Raw genomic sequence first — 20,348 nt, 5'->3', positions numbered from 1 at the left:
ATGGATCAGCAACAAAAGTGTCGGCTAATTTCTTGCTGCAGGAATCTTTAATTGCTAATGGTGATGTAAGAGGCAGAGAGGACTGAGCAGGAATTGCACAGCCTGGTTTTGTGAGCAAGCCTGGCAGTTAGCAAAATGACCTTCTTGCACTGTAAATAGACCATATTTATATGAAACCATTGACAAAGAATGAGACCCGCCCCCCAAAATGTCATTTTTCAAATGTCACTTTTCAGATTGTAGCCCTGCTTTAATATTATGCCAGTGGCACTCTGAAGCAGATTTATCATTTTTGTTTAATTGACAAGATACTCAGAAGGTCAAAGTCAATCCACTTATGGCACTATTTTTAAAGATTATTTTTATTGTGCCAAAGGCAAGGCAATGGTATACAAGACAAATGGGGACAAAATGTAGCGTAACAGAGCCTTTATTGCAATTTTCAGGGAACAAAACTATCAAAATGATTGTGCAATTCAATTGAATGCAAAATTCAACTGAATTAATGGAGTTGCCTTTTAAAATAGTACCCAAAGCTTTTCTTTTCCACAGGTAAGAGCCATTTTACAGAGGAAAGACTTGGAAATACTGCAACACTAATTAAATCTAGTATCTGATCCACTTCCTCAGAACTCCTTTTTGGGGGTTTGTGCCCAGCAGTGGGGACCACATGGAGACTGTCCTTGGCAGATTCCTAACTAAAGGAAATAAATGCCATTTCAGCAGACCAAATATTTTACACGTATGAAAATTTTACCCTATATTTAAAAACCTTAATGAAAGTTGGACCCTCACTGGCCCATTCAATATCACTTAGTGCTTCAGAAGTGTTAATAGGAATAGGACTTTGGCTCTTGGTGCCTTTTGCTTGCTCTAAGTACCTTCTTTCTGAACAAGAGACAAAAGAGTCTAAAAGTAAATGGAATTTAAATATGGCTCTCTGCACAGCATTACCACAGGAATCCTGTGAGAGCATTTTAATATAATTAATAACATTTAGTTTCTCAATAATAGTAATATCAAATACTTCATTTAAATGTAATTAATAACCTTCTGCTCAATATGTATTAGTAATAATCCCAATTCACACAGCATGTTGTGGTCTTACCAATGATTAACTACTCTGTCTAAACAATGCAAATATATTAGAAATTGAGATGTGGCTAATTATTTTTCACTCTTCACATATTTTTGTTTGCAGTAGTTTAGAAAATGCTGTTTTGCATATCAACATTAGCCATGTTTAACACTGCCAGTTGGATTTGAGAAGGGCAGGGAGAGAATCTGAGAAGCAAATAGGGGAGGCATGCCAGGTTAGTGAGGAGAGGGATGCTCGCTCATTAAATTTAACGGTGTCTGGGACAAAATTCCCTTCCTGAAGAGCATATCTCTGAAGCCCTTGTCCAAGCAGCCCCAACCTGTGAATGTGTGTTTTGTTCTTAATTAAGTGTCAGAATATGTTTATGTACCTTTTAGTTGGTTTGGTTATGCTTGCAGACTGTCATTGAGGAGGTGGTAGGGCAAACTGATCAGCTGCTGGCTCCCCTGGGGCTGCACTGACTGATCTTCTTCTCACCCTCGCGCAAATCAGAGCAAACCACCCCAAAGTCGTTGGAGTAGCACTGGTGCAGAGCAGGAGGAAGCTAGAGCAAAAGCTAGCTCCTATTTTGCAGCAAGCCATTGACAGTATAATCTCTGAATGTTTGAGTTTCCCTTGTAAAGTCATGCATACTACAGTCTTATGACAGAATCATTGCAAATTTTCACAGGCAAATTGCAGGCCATGATGCAAGTTAATTACGATGGCCTTTCTCACAAAAATACATAAATATCTCACTGTAATCAGACCATATTATGAAAATGTTGTTTAAAAAATAAAGGAAGAAACACTCCAAGCCTGGTGTTTGTTCACCTGAGCGATGCCTGCCTGTACGTTGCAGTGACTGCAGCTATCCTTTAATCAGATGAAGCCTTCCCGATCATTTTTAATGGATGACAAAGTCAGATGCAGATGTCAAGTTGGTGTGCTGTGATGAAGTGCTCAATATAACAATTGTCCCCTCTCCTGTGGGGAGCATTAAAAGTCAATGTCCATGTCTTGTACTGAACTGTTGTTGTTCTGCTGTGTGCCAGCTAGATTGCCTTTAAAAGGAAATATTTATTTCTTTACATATGAGAAACCCATACATGCTATTTAATCCCACAGCTCTGTTCGTATAATTGCATTCGAAGGGGTTATGAAAAAAATGGTGTCTTTTTGGTGAGCTGAGCGCTCATTGACATTATGACAATAAAAATCTGAATCAGGAAGAATGTGAGCCATGCGAAGAGCTGTTGTTCCTCTCCGTCCCAGAGCGTCTTTCGAATTTAACATTGCCCAGGAACTGCTGGGGCTCCGGTTGCCCGTGAGTGCTCTGGGAAAAGGGTCTTCTCGCACCCCCATCCCCATTGGTATAGGTGCTGCTGAGAAGACACAGTGATTTGTTTGCTTGCCTGGTCTTAAAGCATTTTTTTTAAGCCAACAACCCTGTGGCAGCAACTTGCTGAAAAGAGACACTGAATAGCTTCCTTCTGGCACATTCAAAGCAAACAAAACCAATACCTGTTGCAGCCGCTAAGTGAAAACAATGTTGGAATAACTCTGTCAGCGTTATAAAGCAAGTCCTGTGGGGAAAATCTGTCCCTGTTGAAGTCAATAGGGATATTTCCATTAATATCACGGAGGTCAAGATTCCCCCGACTTTAATGTGCGGTGACTCGTTATGCTCAAATGAAATAATTGGAGACCTGTGGCTCATACAGAGAAAAAAGAAAAGGTTATTATTTCCTGCAATTTAGTTGCTAAAGCTGTGGTTCTTTGCAACAAGCTGAGCCACTTATTTGTGTCTTTGGCAGGGTCTTCACTGGAGAAGATGCTGCCGTGGCACTGGAGCTTGCGCCCGCATGGGACCTGTCCATCCCCACTGACACCCCGGGGCCACAAGAGAGGCAGCAGGCTGAAAACCTGAACAGAAATCATTTGATCAACATTTGCTTTTATTTGTAGAGGCAGGTTGGCACGGGCACGACAGAACTCTATCTGTGATCCTTGCTCCCAGTAAATATCAATGGATTACTCAGGGAAAGGTTTAGAAAGCGCTGAGATTTTGTTTGTTTGCTTTGAATAGCAGCTGCAAATCAAATAATATCAATAGGTGATGGCAGCTAGAAAACCCTGAAAGAAATATAGACCGTGAGTCCGAGGTCTGTGTTTGCTTTGGGTAAAGTAGTGCTAGCCACACATTATTTTTAAAGGGCATTTTAAAGCTCTGGGAAATAGTTGGCAGATTGCAGAATAGTATTTGCATAGAGGATGAATGAAAACTCAGTGATTTTTCCACATAAAACTAAACAATACCCTGTATGGTGATGTGCTATAATTGTTCTGTGATTGGGAAAGCAGCTCTCCAGGATGCAGCTTTCTTTCTCCCTGTCCTCGCCCACGTAACGTGGAGCTCAGCTGGAGTCTCCCTTCGAGTTGCTGCTTCCCCTGGGCCTTTTGCGTGGCTGAATCCAACGTCAAAGAGAATAGGTGGCCAGGGAGCTTTTGAAATATGAAACTTAAAAAATATATCTACATATGTACATATATTTTTCTTATTGGTATGATGGATGGCCAAATTTTGGAATCTCTCCTTGGCAAATTTTCAGATTTCTACTTTTTGTTTCTTATTCTAAGATCCATAGTGGAACAAAACATTTTCCAGAATGTTTGCATTTCTCTCCATAGGAAAATTATGATACATTTTCATCTTTAAAAATCAGTCTCAAATGCGTAGGGTATGAAGCCATAACTCTAAGTGAGTTTCAGGCTAAGGTTGTGCTGGCTTTCTTCCCTTTCTGTTTGTGAGAGAGAAGGAAATCTTTCTGAGGCTCTCCACTTCCATGCCCGGTGGCTGTATTTCACTGGGGTAGCAAAGCACTGGTGAAAGCTTCAGGGGCTTTCAGAGCCTGTCAGTGCCATCAGTTTCCTAATATTATAATTTACTGTACGTTGAAAGAGAATATGGGCAGAAAAAGAGGGAAGGAGCTGGGAGAGAGACATTGTTTCCAAACTGTTCGTGGATGTGTTCATAATAGGAGTAAAAGAACCTGGTCTGATAAGATTTAGAGATTTCTTTTGGTGGCTAGAAGTTACAGATGAACAGTAATCTACTAGCAGATAAGGTATTGTAGCTGAAAAATGTCTGACAATTTATTACAGACAAAAGTCACCGCCTTATTTCATCAATATTTGCTAACATTTTAATGCAATTATTCTCCATGCTGATGAGAGCAATTTTATTCCTGAAAATATTCAGGAACCAGAATTTGTTGTGAATATGAATGTGATCACTGCATGAAAATGCTTGAACTGTGTGCGCTCCTCTGGCAGGTAAAGCATAAGAATTTTATAAAAACCTTGATAGCTAATAAATAAAACTATTTTCAGATAATTCAGAAGCAGAAGAACCTCCTACTGAACTGAAATGGTAATGAAGCACATTGCATAAATAACACATACTCATAATGGCCAGGTCTTGAACAAGTCATAATTCGTTCATAAAATGAAATTGATAGAGATAAATGAACCATTGTGTAAAATGAATGTAATTATAGAAGATTTGACCTAGGAAGAGATAGAGCAGCAGCTGAAAAGAATAAAACATTTTTCAGAGATACTGTTTGTACTGAATAACAGGCAGAATTAAGAAGAAGAAAAATCAGGTCAACCAGGAGCATGATTTTCCAGCAGTCTCCTGCTGAACACTTCCACTTAGATATTAGAGTATTTTGAAAATAAGGTGTCTTCTTGTTATGCAGATAATGTAGCATTTATAGTAAATGCCATTATTTTAAGGCAGACTTTAACCTGTCGAGTTCTAGGGGTTTGCATTACTTCTTCATGTAATGCCCAAGTGCGGTTCAAGGCAGCAGTGTGGGAAGAGATCCCAGTCCTTCCTTCAGTCCTATGGATGCTCTATGTGACATTCTTGATATTTTCTGCTTTTAGTATATCTACCCGAAACCCTTAATGCAGATTACTCCCACTGGGCAGGATTAGCCAGTATATTGCTTAATTCTTAGGCAATTCTTTTTTCTGCACAAAGGAGTTAGCATGGGGCCCTGAGAGAAAGTATAATTGAAAAGAATCCTCCTGCAATCTAAAGATGTTGTCTGTATGATGTATCAGTTTCATTTGCCTGGGAACAAGGTCACTTACCATCCTGGTCTTCTATGAAGGAAAGCAATGTACTATTGACAAACTATGGGCCAGTGTTCAGTTCCAGAGGAAACTATTATTTATTCATGCCTGTATCTCTTATCTGGGGTTGCATTTCTATTTTTGACTTGTAGTTTAGAAAGGAGAAATTGATTATGCGTAACCTCTTTCCTAGTCCGTGTGTCCCCAGGACGCTTTGACGAATGACACGTTAAATGTCGACTGCACGGGCACAGCGTGGGCAGAAGGAGATGCGGCTTCTCCACGCGGCCCTGAATTTACCTGGGCATGGAAGAGGAGTCAGGAGGGGCTGGCAAACTAGGTAAAAAGGGGTCTGGGGAAGAAGCGCTCATACAGGACTCTGTGGGGCTGATCCTGGGTTTTGACACCACCATGTGCCACACCACTGTTAGCACCGCTCCTCGTCCTGATGGCCATTTCGGAGCCACAAGGGTAGAGGCTGGACCCTGGCTCAAACAGGGGGTGCGATTCCCGGGGGCGGTGCTGGGGTGCTCGCTGCTGGCTGCCCCCCAAACGGCCCCATCTCCAGCACGGTCCTTCTGGCCTCTGCAGCCTCGTGTACCTAACGTGCCAGTCACAGCAAGCAACTACGCCAAACTGTGCCAATTACTCTATTAAATTTTACCAAGTCTCACGTTCCCTAATTCTGACCTGGCTTGGGAGCCAGGAAAGCTCAGCATTTGAATATAGAAATCACTTGCTGTTGCTGTGTCAGAAGGGAATTAAAAACCTCATAAATTTCCTCAAGTTATCTTTAAGTTAATGACGATGCCTTTAAGGACTTCTGAGCAATCAATAAAAAGAAAATTATAATTATTGTTATTGATTGGGCTATTTTGCTCTCATCCCTCAGAATGAAAAAGTGAAACAAAATGAAAAGGTTCTTTCTTACCTCCTAATCTCAGTTGAACATACACTTCCAAATGTAGCTTTCCCAAATAGCAGTGGCAAAAATGAACTTGCATGTTTTGATTTTAGAACCCACAGGGCTCTATTCAGATGGAAATTTGATTTCCATGGTCTAACCCTCTGAGAGTGGGAGCTGTTTCCGTGCCTAAACTAAGATGTCGGCTAATTACAATTCAAGAGCCACACATTTTTCCAGACGGCTCCCATGGTAAATGCCGAACTTTGGGCCCATTTTCCCCCACTTACTCAGTTTAATTCTGCATGTGGATGATATAGCATGGGGGAAGGTGTCCTCACTAACTTATGACAATGAATCAAGGTTGCAGAAAAGACTGGCAGAAAGATAAGGGGATTCCGGCTGCGGGCCGATTAACGCTGCCAAATACCGGATTCGGATGCAAGTGCTGCGTGTGATTTAGTTCCTCATGTATGCAGGATGACGACACAATTTTTTTTGCTGTTATTGTTTTGCTGTTATTCACTGCTATTATTCATTCCATTTGCCGGAACAATACGGTTTTTGGCAGCCACATGCTCCTCACATGTTTATAATGCGCTTTTCTGTCAGCATTTTGACATTTAAAAAGGATGGCTTGGTTCAGTCTGCCTTTGGAATGAGGCTTTATTAGCTACTGTTATTCAGTGGCGTACTTGGTGCTTGTGTGTGGACATGCTCCGTTTCCCAACTAATACATGGTCCTGGAAGGAGCTCATCATCTACTGACCTGAACTTGGGTCTTATTTGACCCTGTCAGTACAACCTCGGGCAAGTTGCCCGGTCTTAGAAACTTCTAGAGAATCCACCCAAAATGGGATCAAGCACATAGCAACTCCTGCAGATGCAGAAACTCGTCTCATGCATCATAGCTCTGGACGGATTTAAAAATATAAAAATAAAAGGTCATGAGCTAGAAATGGTCAGCAGCCTGCCTGGTCAGCATGATAAGATAAAGCCGTGCACTCCCAACCATGGAAGTGCAACATTAAGTTTAATAGTTTTCCAGAAACCAAGTTTATCAGCAATCCGTAGTGTTTGTTTGTTCGACATTTGAAAAGTACCGTTTCTGTACATACAGCCATAATTAACTTTAATATCAAAATGCATTAATGCCTTCCTGCTATGGAGAGAGAACGGTCACGGTTTCAGTTGGCAGTTTTTCCTGGTGATATTTCAGGGGAATCTGGTACATCTGGTTACGGAAGAAGCAGCTCATTGTGTGTCTCACACTTGAATGAGAGCTGTTGGCTCCTGTTCATGCTGTGAAAGAGCAAAGTTTTCAGCACCTATACATGAAAACCTCTGTATAAATGCATTTACTTATTTTCTTTAGTGGAAGTTAGTCCCCGTTCATTGTTCTAACCGATACTAATTTTCCTCTTTGTTCTCTGTGATCTCTGTTTTGGCTGCTCCACAGATCCCTGCTAATTTACCTGAAACAGCAGACGCATTCATAAAAATGAGTTTGGGGAATCTATACGGACTCCAGCTATAAGCAGCTTTTCCATATAAAAGAAAATCCGGTTCAGCTGGTATCAGCTGAGCCTTCATTACATTTACAGCTGCTACCTGCACAATCTTTTAAGACATAATTACCATAACAAGAAAAACATCTCCCTAATTGTATGTGCGTGCAGCGAGATGCCTTCCTCCGGCCGTATAGCTGGTGCTGCAGACACGGCGAGGCTCGCTTGCGGGGGGCACCGGGGGCAAGCGAGAGGCACGCTTTGCCCCATACGGTGCGCGTTACAGGCAGGCGCGTGCTGAGCGGGATCAGCCGCGCGGGAGGTAAACAGACCAATTTTTTCTCCTTTCCACAGAACGATCACAGCGTAGCGCCGTGCGATAGAAAGTTTATGCTCTCTTAAAAAGGATTTGCCGGGGAGGACGGTGCCCTGCAAAGGGCTGGCGAGCTGTGGAGGCCGGCACAGGCCCTCGCCGGGTGCAGCCCTCCTGATGGCAACCGCCGTCTTTCTCGCAGACCCGTAACTCAGTATCGTCTATCATCTCTTCTCACCAGACACCACAAACCCCCCCAGTTTTTTATTTCCATGGAGCTGTTTCCATGCTCAGCTTTCAGTTTTACTCTCCCGCCTCCTTCTTCCCCAATAACAGGAGGTATAGACTTTCAGCTGGTAAAATAGTTATAGCTTTTATCGAAACAGATACTTCAAAAAACTTCAAAAAAACTTCAAAAATTCTTTTGCTAGCAAATGATTCAGCAAGAAATGTTATCTATAGGTAAAACAAGGCAGAGATGCACTATTTCAGAGTTTCTTCCATCTTTATATCATCAAATAACAAACTTGATTTTGCATTCTTTGTTGGTAATTGGCTAATAACTGTAATTTTCATCTTACTGAGATAGGCTAGAAACCACTGTTCAAAAAACCCTACAACATAACAATTGATCAATTCTTCATTACAGTCGATGCATTTAGTTTACCACAGTCATTTCATTTGCAATTTGAGTTAAAAAAACAACAAAAATCTGCTCAAGCAATTTCAGATTGGACAGCCATAACACAAATTAGTACACAAAGAAACAGCAGGCAATCAATTTATCATTTGCTACTTTATTCTTTAGCAATTTGCAGTCATTGTTGAGTTGCTTTTGAAACTTGTAAAATTTGATTATGTGAAACCTGGTGAAGGACAGGCTTTGGTCACTTCTGTGTTGTGTTTTGCGAGTTGTCTGAAGAGTTTATACAGGTAGATCCATCTGGCACCCACCAATATCCCACCTAAGCACATGTAGCTAAAATTTAGTGTGGAAGCCCTGGGAGGTCTACTTTTGTTGCTTTCTAGTGTTAAACTGGTTCAGAGAAGGTTTAGTTTCCACCAAACCATGTACCCAGCAGTCCGGGAGACCCAGCAGTGGCTCCACGTCTCTAGAAATGTGCTTTCGCGCCCCCAAATTAGCCACGGTTGCACATGTGCTGTTGGCTGTTGTGAGTACTGGGTATCCCATGGCAGATCCCTTTCCCACTGAACCTGCTCTGTTTTGTATAATTTTATTAAGTATTAATAAGAACATGCTGACTTTGCCAGCTTCCAAAACCGTCTCCCTTCCTTTTCTTTTCTTTTCTTTTTCACTCTCTGAGCCAATACATTTTCTATTATTTATACAAAATCCATAATGTTGTCAGGAAAACATGCAGGTCTCATACCAAAATGGTCCGTTGCTTTTCGAAACCCCTGCAGAGCAGAAACCTGGGCTCATTTCCCTGCTTCAGAGCAGAGTGGGATATTACAGACAGGTTCCTCCCTGCCCCAACCACGGGTTATTGGCTATAATGAGACAGAAAACCTCTCTTTTTCATAAGGAAGAGAGTATCTGGCAGAGGCACTTAGCTGCAGGAGCGAGTTTTACAGATGAGACTTCTGAAGGGGGAGAGCTAGGTACTAAGTGCCCTAAAGGACAAGACTTGCCTGCTATCACTCACTTTATTTTTTTCCTGGTTCATTAGGCAATCGCCTGCTCAGCCTGCTGTGGATGCCACAGCGTGCAGCAAGGAAAACTGCACTGCATGGCCTATCAAAGCCAAACTGCCTCCAAAGCTTGTTTTAGAGGTAGACCAGGTATTTTATCCTGCACTGTAATGTGAATAAACATACCTATTGGCCCCTCACATTATTTAAGCAGCCTTTGCACTTAAATCTCTGCTGCATGTTCAGCTGGGTTATGGTGTGCTTGCAAACCAGGTGCTGCTGTTTTGTCTATCAGTGCCAGCACCTGTGAGAGTCAGAGGTTTCACCTGCAGCTGGTTCCTCTACATAGATAAAAAGACTTTTTTTTTTTTTTTAATTTATTCATTCATTCATTCTGTGAATAAAGTTCAGAGTTATCCAGTGGTAGAGGCAAGGGACAGTGAAAAATGGCATGACAGTGTCTCTTAAGGAATTTCTCTGCCTACATGATTCTCAGTGAATTCTGTTAAAGAATTGATGCTTAAAGATGGTTTGGGTGTTTGGTGGTGTTTTGTTTTGTTTTTTTTAGTCTTTTGCATTGGCTAGACTGATTCTGCAGCTGATCGTGTTTGGCATGTTATGGTCTCAGCAGTCCAAAACCCAGCTTTTCATCAGCAGAAGTACGCAGTGCAGCACTTACTGCCTTTTGCTGGGAGCCTGTCGTGGCCAGGCCTGCGTTTCTGGTTGATGGATGCTGGGCCGGCCAAATGTGAATCGCATTGGGAGTGCAGGACCGAGATGCAGGTATTCTTCCCTTTTTCACTTCATTTTACCCACCCCCAAATTAAACTCTGGGCAGCAACTGTCTATTTTACTTCACTTATTACTCTGAAGTGCAGTGTGAAAGAAAAGCAAATGTCTATGCTAATTGTGAAGATCTTGGTGAGCTGTTTTTTAGCCATCACACCACTGTAAAATTGGAGGCTAAGGACAAGGATCATTTCATCCTTTCTATTATTTGCTGAAATAAGAGTCCAGTATGAAAAAAGGTACTGAAATCTAGGTTATTTTGTTATGGAATGCGTAGATTCAGCAGCGTGGCTCAATATTAATGACAACCAAATGGCTAAATCACTGCAAACTGGGATACAGTTTTGCTCTTAGGGATCCAGCAAACATGCTTACACCACCGAATTATCTTAATTCTAAAATAGGCTTCCAGCAGCACCACTGGCCAAAGCATGTTTTGGGTTATTTTGCAGTATCTGGAATTTTGAGGCTCTTCCAGGCACAGGCTGACACTATGCAGAACTGACTTGGCCAAACATGTGAAGATTTGAGGTATAAAAGATTTAACAGATGCTAATGTTCTATGTTTCTCTGTTACAATAATATGAGTACACCCAGAGCAATGCAGAAAGGAAAATATTGCATGTAGGAGGGACAGAAAGAAATAGCTATAATACTATGCTGTAGTAAACCTTGAAAAAGGCAACTGTTGAGCAGATGTTTCAGGCACGGGCACTAGGGAAAGTTAATAAAAAGATGATTTCACTGGTCTAGTGAGGAAAGTAACTTTCCTCACTAAAATAAAATAAATTTAAATCTAAAATAAAACTTTTCAGTTTTCCCACAGAAATAAAATTTCTGAAACCAAAAAGCAAGACTGATAGCAATTTAAAATCAAGTTAAACACCTGTTCAACCCGAGAGTAAATATTTTGGAAAGGGGAAGCATCAAGTAGTTTCATTTTCAAAGCTGTTGAAAGGAAATATTTCAATTCCTTAAAAAAATGTACCTTTTTTATCCTAGTCTAAATAGCTAGACACATTCAGAACAAAGCTACTATAGATCCTGCTGACCTAGAGAAAAGTCACCAACGCTATTTTAGCCAGCTCTGTTCACAGGAAACTCACTCCTGAGAGAGCTCATATCATTTGAGTTTGCTCCATGGAGTACGATCCCTGGGACTAAATATCTTTTGTTTTCCCTATCTGAATTGCTTTCATGTGCATGAACTACTCCATATTACAAGCCTTTTCTTCCTGCTCTTTCATATTCCTTTCCCTGACTGCAGAATAGCCAGAGCTGAGATACAGCTATATCTCACAAAATCTTCATTACATTACAAACTGGATGTTACCTAAGTCTTATTCTTCTGGCACCAGGAAAGCAATGTGTGCACATAGCACCACATAAATATATAGCAGGATAACATGTGCCTTGGCATGGCACTTGCCCAACCCTGATTACCTGGTGCAAAGAGCACAGAGGCGTTTTTGGCATCAGCAGTGCTGAAAAGAGGGTCAGCCTGCTGCTTTTCATGATAATCCTTCTTATCTCTAAGTTATTGCTGCAGGGTCTGCATGAGGACATGAGTCAGGGAAACTGCTTCAGTCCCTTGGCGGTCCTTCTGTAACAGAGATGGATTCTCCTGTCCTCTACCCCAAGCAAGGATGGCTAATTCTGATTTATCTCCCAGGCTGTAGTGATCGACCACATGAATGAATGACTCCTCTAGCTATGCCTCCAAAAGCCTCTGAGTCTGCATTTGCCTTTCAGTGTTTTAGATATTCTTTCACCAGCAAAGCAGACTTCATTTTTGTAAGTCCTGATAGCTGCCCTTCCTACGTCTTTGCATCCTTTTAGTTGTAGTTCTTAGCCATGATACAAGTCTTGTTCATGTTGCCAGTAAGTCCAAACGTGCCATTAGGTTTTCACTAGAAAGCCCTAATATGGATAATGCAGTACAGATTTGTCTTGAAATGGCCATCTCAACCAGTTAATTTCCTTATTTCTTTCAACCTGGTTTCTTAATGTTTGTTACTTATTCATTATGACTCCGTGACTACAAAGAGTACATCAAAGCTCAACATTTCGCTTTAATCAGGGCATCACAACATTATCACTCTGATCTTGAGACTTCAGCTTTCAAATTTTCATCTCGGTCCTATTCTTGGAATGTGTCCCATCATTTAAAATAGTCTACTAAGGTTGGAAAAATGACCTGTCTTTTAAGGTGAAACTTTTCTTAAGAATGCCCAAGGACTTTATAGGTGTATGCCAATAATGACATAGATTTTTACATTGATTGAATCTTATTTGCAATAATAATATGAAGTTTGTATAGCCAAAAATCCTTTCAAAGATTTCTTATAGCAACATGTTATTTTGGCTTTGATTTCATGAGTAATGGGAGTCTGTCTCTTTGCAAAGGACTCTGGAAATAGTCATCAAACTGTTTCCTTTCCCAAGAGAAAAGTACTGATATGTGATCATATTGGTGTGTTCGTGGAGGCTGGAAACAGGGGAAGAGTTTTGTAAGATAGCTAAGATGCATATGCTAGCTAAAATTAGGTTTTTGTTTTTGTTTTTTTTTAAATCTTTTCTTTTTCTGCAAGACCACGTAGGAATTACAACTGCTGAGAAGCAAAGTTAAGATAAGAGAATAAACCAAGCCACCAGTCTTTTCTGCTGGTCTAAGTAAAATGAACGTGACAGTTGAGTCAGGCTGTCCAAGCCCCTTTACACTGTCAGCGAGAACCTTAGACAAAGTTATATGTCTGCACAGAAGAAACCTTGGTAAAAGAAGGAAGAGAGAAATACACTCGGGAAGATGTACTGCCTGTGCCTGTTGTCCCTAAAGCATAGCCTTGGCCAGCAGCAAGAAACTATGAGATGCTCTGGCAATGCAATAGAAGGTCAAAGAAAATAGGGCAGAAAAAGACCAAGGAAGGTCACGTAATCCATCAGTGTTCAACAGCAAACACCGTGGCCTGTACAGAATCCCATTTGCTGTAAGTAGGGTGAGATTTGTGAACTTCAGAGATGTTACTATTGCTTTCTCTGCACTCTTAGCAGAGTGTATTGGTTTGCTACTAAACTTGTTTTTCTTAACAGCTCACAAAAATTTCCTATAAAGCTTGCAAATTCTTTTGCTCAAAGCCGTGAGGGCTGTCCAAAAGGAGTATGCGCAGTGTGCCTTTGAGGATGGTGCTCCGAACAGGATCCCCTTGTTCATGAACAAAGGAGGGGCTTGTTCGCGCCGTTATCTGTTTGGGGCTTGGCAGGTAGGTTGCATGCTTGATTTACATTCTGTCTGTTAACAATTTGCCTCTGAGTATTTGGAATTGGTATAAAGTGAATATAGTGAGATGCCTTATGTTGATTCCGGTGTGCGTTTTGGCTGATAAAAGTGAAAAGTATAAGCTCCTTGTGAGATTATTACATATAAATGTGCTAAGGCAATTGCATGGACAGTCTAGCAAAGCAGTAGCATTGCCTGTTAAGATTTTATCGAAGTAATGCACATGTTATTAAGGAGGAAAAAATAAATAGAAGGTTGGGTAGCAAGATCAAACTATCTAGAAATCCAATCTCTGATCCTGCAAAGATTTTGAATGTTAAACTTTTTAAAAAGGCTAAGAGATATTTAGTGTATGGCTGGTACCTCAGAATTGCTATTTACTCTATTGCTTAAGTAGATGTGTATATTCTATGACTACATGTATTTCTCAGGAAAATATAAGTGGCAAAGGAAAGGATGAGGTTCCTTGATGCCGTTCTCTCGATGCTCGATACTATCAAATAACCTCCAAGTTTCCTGACAGAAAGAGACTGAAATTATGAAGAACAAGATTGACTGAAATAAATGAGAGTGTTTTAAAATGTTAGCTAATATTGATGTTTCAGAGAAAAAATACTCCAAGAACGCTGCCCCAAAGAGTTGATTGATACGGCTGCCACAGGAGCCTGTGTGACGCTGGATAAGTCACTTCAGCCGTGTCAGAGGTGATCATTACTTTTATGTTCCTCATTTTCTGGGGGCCTGACTGATGACCCTGATATGCAGAAATATGAGGCACTTGAAGCTTCGCTGTTACTGAAATCTTGATGTTTGAGCTGGCTGCAAGCTTTCTGATGAAAAATTTTTCTGTTGGAAAATGTTGACTTGCCACAGCTGAGATCTTCACGGAACTGTATTTTTCCATTGAAGTTATAGTTGTGTGATATATATATATATATATATATTTCTTTTCTTTTTAAGGATGGAATTTCTGGAGGGGAAAGAAAGAGAAAAAGGGAGGGAGCTCTTCACTTTGGAATAATCAAAGCATATTAAAGGCTGCAGAAATGAGAGAGACTGTATCTACTCCGAGTCAACCTGAGCAAAACTTCCCAAATTAATGCTGTTATCTCCTGGGCTGATGCCTGTTACAGCATTGGTGGGGGAAGGAGGAGAGAATCTTTCTCCATTTCCCTCTTTCTAAATGCTTTTACAAAACACTTCAAAAGGCTTTGGTTTCATTCCAGTGTGAAAGAGTGAAGAAATGTCTCTGTTTCTGTGGCAGGGAAGAGCGGCTGCTCTCTGGGTCCACTGGAGCAGCTCCTCTGGGCTCAGAAATGAGACACCCCGCTGTGCAGGAATACTTCTTACCTCCTTTCCCTATCTCTAAAATCACTAATATGTTGGCCTGTAAATGCTAGTGATGTCAGGCTGTACCACACCCAGTGCTTTTTTTTTTCACTAGACCGGTAACACTGTCAAAGAAGGAAGTGTGTTGGTGTGGTGCAATTTATTCTCAATAAATCCATGCTGGCTTTTTCCCATCATCTTATTGTACTCTTTTCCAAGGCAGGATTTAATATTCCTAACCCATCCACGGGAGGGGTTCACCTGTCCCCTTCTTAACATCAAGCGAAGGGGATTTTGTAGACACCAATCTCTGGACAACCTGTCTGGCTGCTTAACTCTTGTGTAGATGGGAAGTGTCTAGCTGATGTCTCCGCTGCAAATTTGGCTCGTCTCTTTCTTCTCTGCCGTCTGCAGATACAGAGAATAATTGAGTGCTGCTTTCTTTCCATCAGTCTTTCACATATTAGAAGACTAAATGCATTCCCTTTCAGTCCTCTCTTCTCAATGCTAAACAAGTCTGTTTCTTTTAATTTCTCCTCATAGATCGCATTTCCAGGCCTCTTGTCAGCTTCACTGCTCTTTTTTGAGCTGTCTCAATTTATCCATCTTTATTTTAGTACAGTGATCAAAACTAGACATAGTACTCCAGCTGTGGCCTCTCAAGTCCAAGCGTACAGGTCTAATGAGTTGTTATGCTTTTATACATACTGTCATCCTCAAGAACAAACTTGATTCTCGTTAATTTTTCTTAATAACTTGGCAAGTACTCAAAGTAGTCTGGCAGGTTTTTAAGACCTGAAGTCATCTTTTTGACACTTCTTGGAGTTAAGTTCTGAATTTGTGCTTCTGTGTTTGTCTTTCTTGGGGTCTCAGAGTTTTTCCACAAATTCTTGAAGGTGATTTTTAATGATTCAAATAATGGTTTGGCTAGTCCCCTATTACTCATGGTGGATTCATCAGTTACTGCCAACCTGGATATACCCCTTTTTTAACTGTCTCTTTTCTTCTCCTTTGTGTTCCTCTTGCCTTCTTAAAATGAACTGCTTTGTGTGTCTGATCATAATTAACTTTCTTTCTGAAGACTGAGGCAACGAAAACTTCGAATATGCCTGTATTTCCCTGCGTCACTTTACCTGCTCTCCTTCTCTGCTAATGGACCTGCGCTACTTTCCTTTGCCTTGGTAACATTAATAGTATTTGACCTTCACCTCACAAAGGCTGTGAAAGTAAGTTAATGAATGTGCATGAAGCACCCAATTACTATAATAAAGAATAGCAGGAAAAAGCCTATTGGGAAATGAACATTACTTTGTAGCATGTGTGTGTTAAAGCCAGGTGCTCACAAATAAGAGTAACACAAAACACTGACTTACTGCTCCGTAACCGAGTGCCACCTCTCATGTGCACTGGAGGCAGAGGGTCCTCTAGCAAATCAGTGCATGATCGTGCAATAAGGACTGGATTATAACTCGTGTGCACAAGGGAACAAATTAAGATGACAAGCAACCTTAGCTCTGGGGTTTCCTGGTCCGTGAGTGCTCCGTGTTACAACTCTGCATGCAAATGTGGAAGCTGAAATATCAGCACTGCTTCAGGTGCTTGACAGCATCCCGTCAACACCCAGGCATCAAGTGCTTCCTGGCCTCCAATAAAGTTAGATCTTCCAGTCTTACCTGTGTTTCTAGCCAGCATCCTTTGCCCCTTGTTTTTGTAGTTCTTTATCCACAGATAGAGAGAATAATGTGTTCTTAGTGGTTAAATAAGTTAGTAAGAATTTCTAACACCTTCCTCCCTGGGTATGATGGCTGCATAGGTTGTTCCAGGCCATCTCACTGACTTCTTGAAACATTCAGAGATAGTAGCTGTCTTGCACAGCTCACTGAGGGTACACAATGATATAAATTGAGTGGAAATTATTTTGAAGTGGACTCAGACCTCAAGCTGAAACGGCACCGTGAAGATGACTGGCAAAAAATGATCTTTGCAAGCTTTCCATTTTCCCAACTCATTTGCTTGAGATTACTGGGGATCAAAGGCCAGTTTGACTTGATGTGACCCACAGCAACCCCTGCTCCAAACTGCAGAAGTTTCTAATGAGTTTTTATGGATTGTTTTTTCCTTGGAGAGCATTACAGTGCTGATATTCTGGCTGCCCTATGACTTGTACAACTGGTTGTTTCACGCCTTGTATCTAGCATCCTTTTACCCAGAGGGAACAATTTAAAGTAGACTGTGTTGGCTTTGTACCAGACGAGTTTCCCTACAACAATGATATATTTACCTGTTGGCTTGCAGCAAAATTAAGATATCCTTTTCCACAAAAAAAAAAAAGTGCAAATAATCCCTATAGTGGGTCCAGACCTGACCCTGGCTTTTTCCCAAATCTTTTTTTTTCCCTTTCCTCCTGTTGTCCAGTCTGGCTGCTGAGGATTTTACTCACCTGCTGTCATCTGACCTCTCTGCCCAAGAATGTAAAATTAATTAAACAAGCCTCTCTCCAGCTGCACTCACTTAACAGCATGTCCATTCTAGCACTAGTTAGCCTGGCATTTGCACCAATATTAACAGGAAACGTTTAAATAAGGGGTACAAAAATTTTGCACTCTGCCTGCTACAGGAATTGGCTCATTGCATATCCTCCTCTTGTCCTATACATGTAGCCTTTTGTCTCCTGTGTCCTTTCAGCTTAATTTTAGTTTGCCCTCTACTTTCACCTCCATTACTGTGTTATACATGGGCAGTTGACTATGTGACTTAATCATAGTGGCCTTGTCGTGCTGTTTTACTTCAATCATCTCCAACCTCTCTCCACTGGGCTGACAAAGATACTTTCTCCTGCACCACAGAAAACATGATCTAAAACAATATGATAGTGCTAGAGTTCTGCATGCATAATCTCGACAGCATTCTGTGTAACCAGTCACCTGGCTTTTCTTTTTAATGAAATCGCCCTTGTTATCAGCCTGTTTTCATTCAGCTCTCACAGAAGGATTGCTCACAGCATGAGTCATGCCAGACATTTCAGTATCTCTGTCAGGAAGTCAGTAGTGATAACAAAAAGGGGTCCATCCAGACAAATCTTGGAAATATGACATTTAAGAGCTGTGATGCTGCTGATAGCTTTCAGTCATTTTGCAGAACATTAAAGAAAAAAAATAAAAAAACCAAAACACTCCCAAAGCAACATCTTGTTCATTAATAATTTTGTACTGTTTTCCACAGTGTTTGGTTGCATCCATTATATTACTCAAAGATTTCCCACCTTTATTTTTCATTTTTAAGTCTTCTGCTTTAGGAACTTTCTCCCTGGGAAGGACAACTAAAAACTCAGCAAGGTAAGTGAAGCCAGCTAACTTTGCGAGGCCAGAAATGAACCCCCTGCATAGCTGCAGGGTGTCAGTGCAGAAGTGTCCTGCTCCCATTGCCGCCCTCCGTTAGCTGGGCAGGTGCTGCTGCCTGCACAACTTAAGGTGCTTTCTAGCCTTCTCCCCTCCTGTCTAAATAACAAAATGATCACTACCCTGCACATGCAAGCATGCACTGAAATCATCCGTTGTTTTTTTCCTTTGTGTTTCTCTTCTGATGAAAATATTTTTTTGCAAAGTCAACTGGCAATATCTACATCATTATGAAGCTTTCCTGGCACAGCATCGGCTGATTGATGGCTGTGAAAATGCAGCATATTTCATTTTCTTTTTCTAGACATGAAGCCAGCTGCTAATGGTTTTCACGGGGTGAAGCTGGCAGCTGCAAGATCAGGTCTCAAGGCTCTTAAATGTATGTTTGTGGGAGTGCCACCTGGGTTTTTGGCTGTTCCATTGCTGGTCGTTACTGCTTGTAATCTAGGCAAAATGGAGGCTGTGCATGTCTGTAAATTCTAAAGTCTGATCTCGGAAACTGCAATCGTTAGTGTCAAGTGGAAGTCATCTAAGTGATATTGAAATCTTTCTTTACGCAATTAGGACTTCACTAGTCTGTTTCCAAAAACACATTCAAGTCCTATGGTTTAACAATTGAAATCTAGTTTTATTCATCTGCCTGCTCAAATGAAATACATTAACACATAAATATTACCCTCTTCATGTTAATTGTGAATGCTTGCCGCAGGCTGAAATAAAGCGTGAACTCCATTGCATCATTAGGCGGAATGAGAGCAGAGCTGTGGCTCTCAGAAGACCAGGGCAGCAATAAATAGATTTCTCTTAAAGGTCCTGACTAAAATCTGTATCTAAATATTTGTGCCTTCCATAATATAAAGTGGCCATTGGATTTCAACATGCGTCTCTTCTGCCCAGCTTTCCCGGGCTTCATAGACAGCTGGGGCGGGGAGGCTGTGGAGGCCCCAGAGGGCCACATGGGCTGTCTTCATCACACAAGATAGCCCGTACCTTTTCAGCTCCTCCTCTTTCTATAAAAGCCCTCTGCGACGTAAAGAATGAGATTTGGTCCCATTTATACATGTAGACAGCCCATCCTTCTAAGAGGTAGAGGTGGGAAAAACACAGGTCGGTACGAAAGGACTGCGGTGCTGCGCGTTATTCACTGGGCTGACTTTTTACAAATCGGGCTAGATGCCTTATCTCTCCTGGAGAAAGAAAGAATCACCAGGATGCTTGGAAAAAAAGACAGAGCTGTGAAAAGATTTGCCGTCAGTTTTGTAAACTGCTTTGAAACAGGAACCAGGCTGGCCTGTGTTTGCATTTCCATTTTTTGGAGTGTTTCACAAGGACTTATATGGGAAAGAGAAAGGCAAAAGTGATCAGTTGTGTGGGAATTCCCGAAAGTGGCAAGCGAACTTCATAATTCCACAACTCATGCAAGTAAAAATTTTGCAGTGTTGACCATTGTATACTACGCACATCCTCACAGAAGTGGAGAAAAATCCACATCTACCAAAAACTGAACAATTTTAAACAGGAGAAACAGATTCCATAAACAGAAATACTGTAAATCAGAACCTTCCTTCCAGGTATGAAGGTATGGTTTTGCTTGATTTCTAATCCATATGATCAACAAAAAGCATTCATAACTGGTAAGAGGTTGAAAAGTAGGCCTACAGTTTGCTTTCTCCTGCGAGACTCCACAGGTCAAATTCCCTCTCATCAGTGTGTGCTACAAGTCTTTAGATAAGCAACAGGGAAAGAATAGCTGAATGGTGAAAGCTATTATCTCAGAAGACTGATATTTACTGGATTTCTGCTTTTTACCTTTCTAGCTGACTCTCAGAATTTCTTTTATTGCTGCACATCCGTTTGCCTCCTTTCTCTAGCAAACACCATTGAGCTGTGTATGCACAGGTCTTATACACTTTTATTTAGAATTATCACCAAAAACCTTTTCAGGACCTGTTC

At 41.1% G+C, this 20,348-nt stretch overlaps 1 protein-coding gene across 2 annotated transcripts in view; it reads right to left on the bottom strand.

Annotated features, from left to right (window-relative positions):
* The window catches only part of LOC112997447 (von Willebrand factor D and EGF domain-containing protein-like), a 186,053-nt gene that overhangs the window by 150,448 nt on the left and 15,257 nt on the right, over nt 1-20,348 (bottom strand). The gene's annotated exons all lie outside the window — the stretch shown is intronic.

The sequence above is a fragment of the Dromaius novaehollandiae genome, chromosome 7 (genome assembly GCF_036370855.1).
Source record: "Dromaius novaehollandiae isolate bDroNov1 chromosome 7, bDroNov1.hap1, whole genome shotgun sequence".
NCBI classification, from domain to species: Eukaryota; Metazoa; Chordata; class Aves; order Casuariiformes; family Dromaiidae; genus Dromaius; species Dromaius novaehollandiae.
This window is presented reverse-complemented; position numbering and strand designations above follow the sequence as displayed.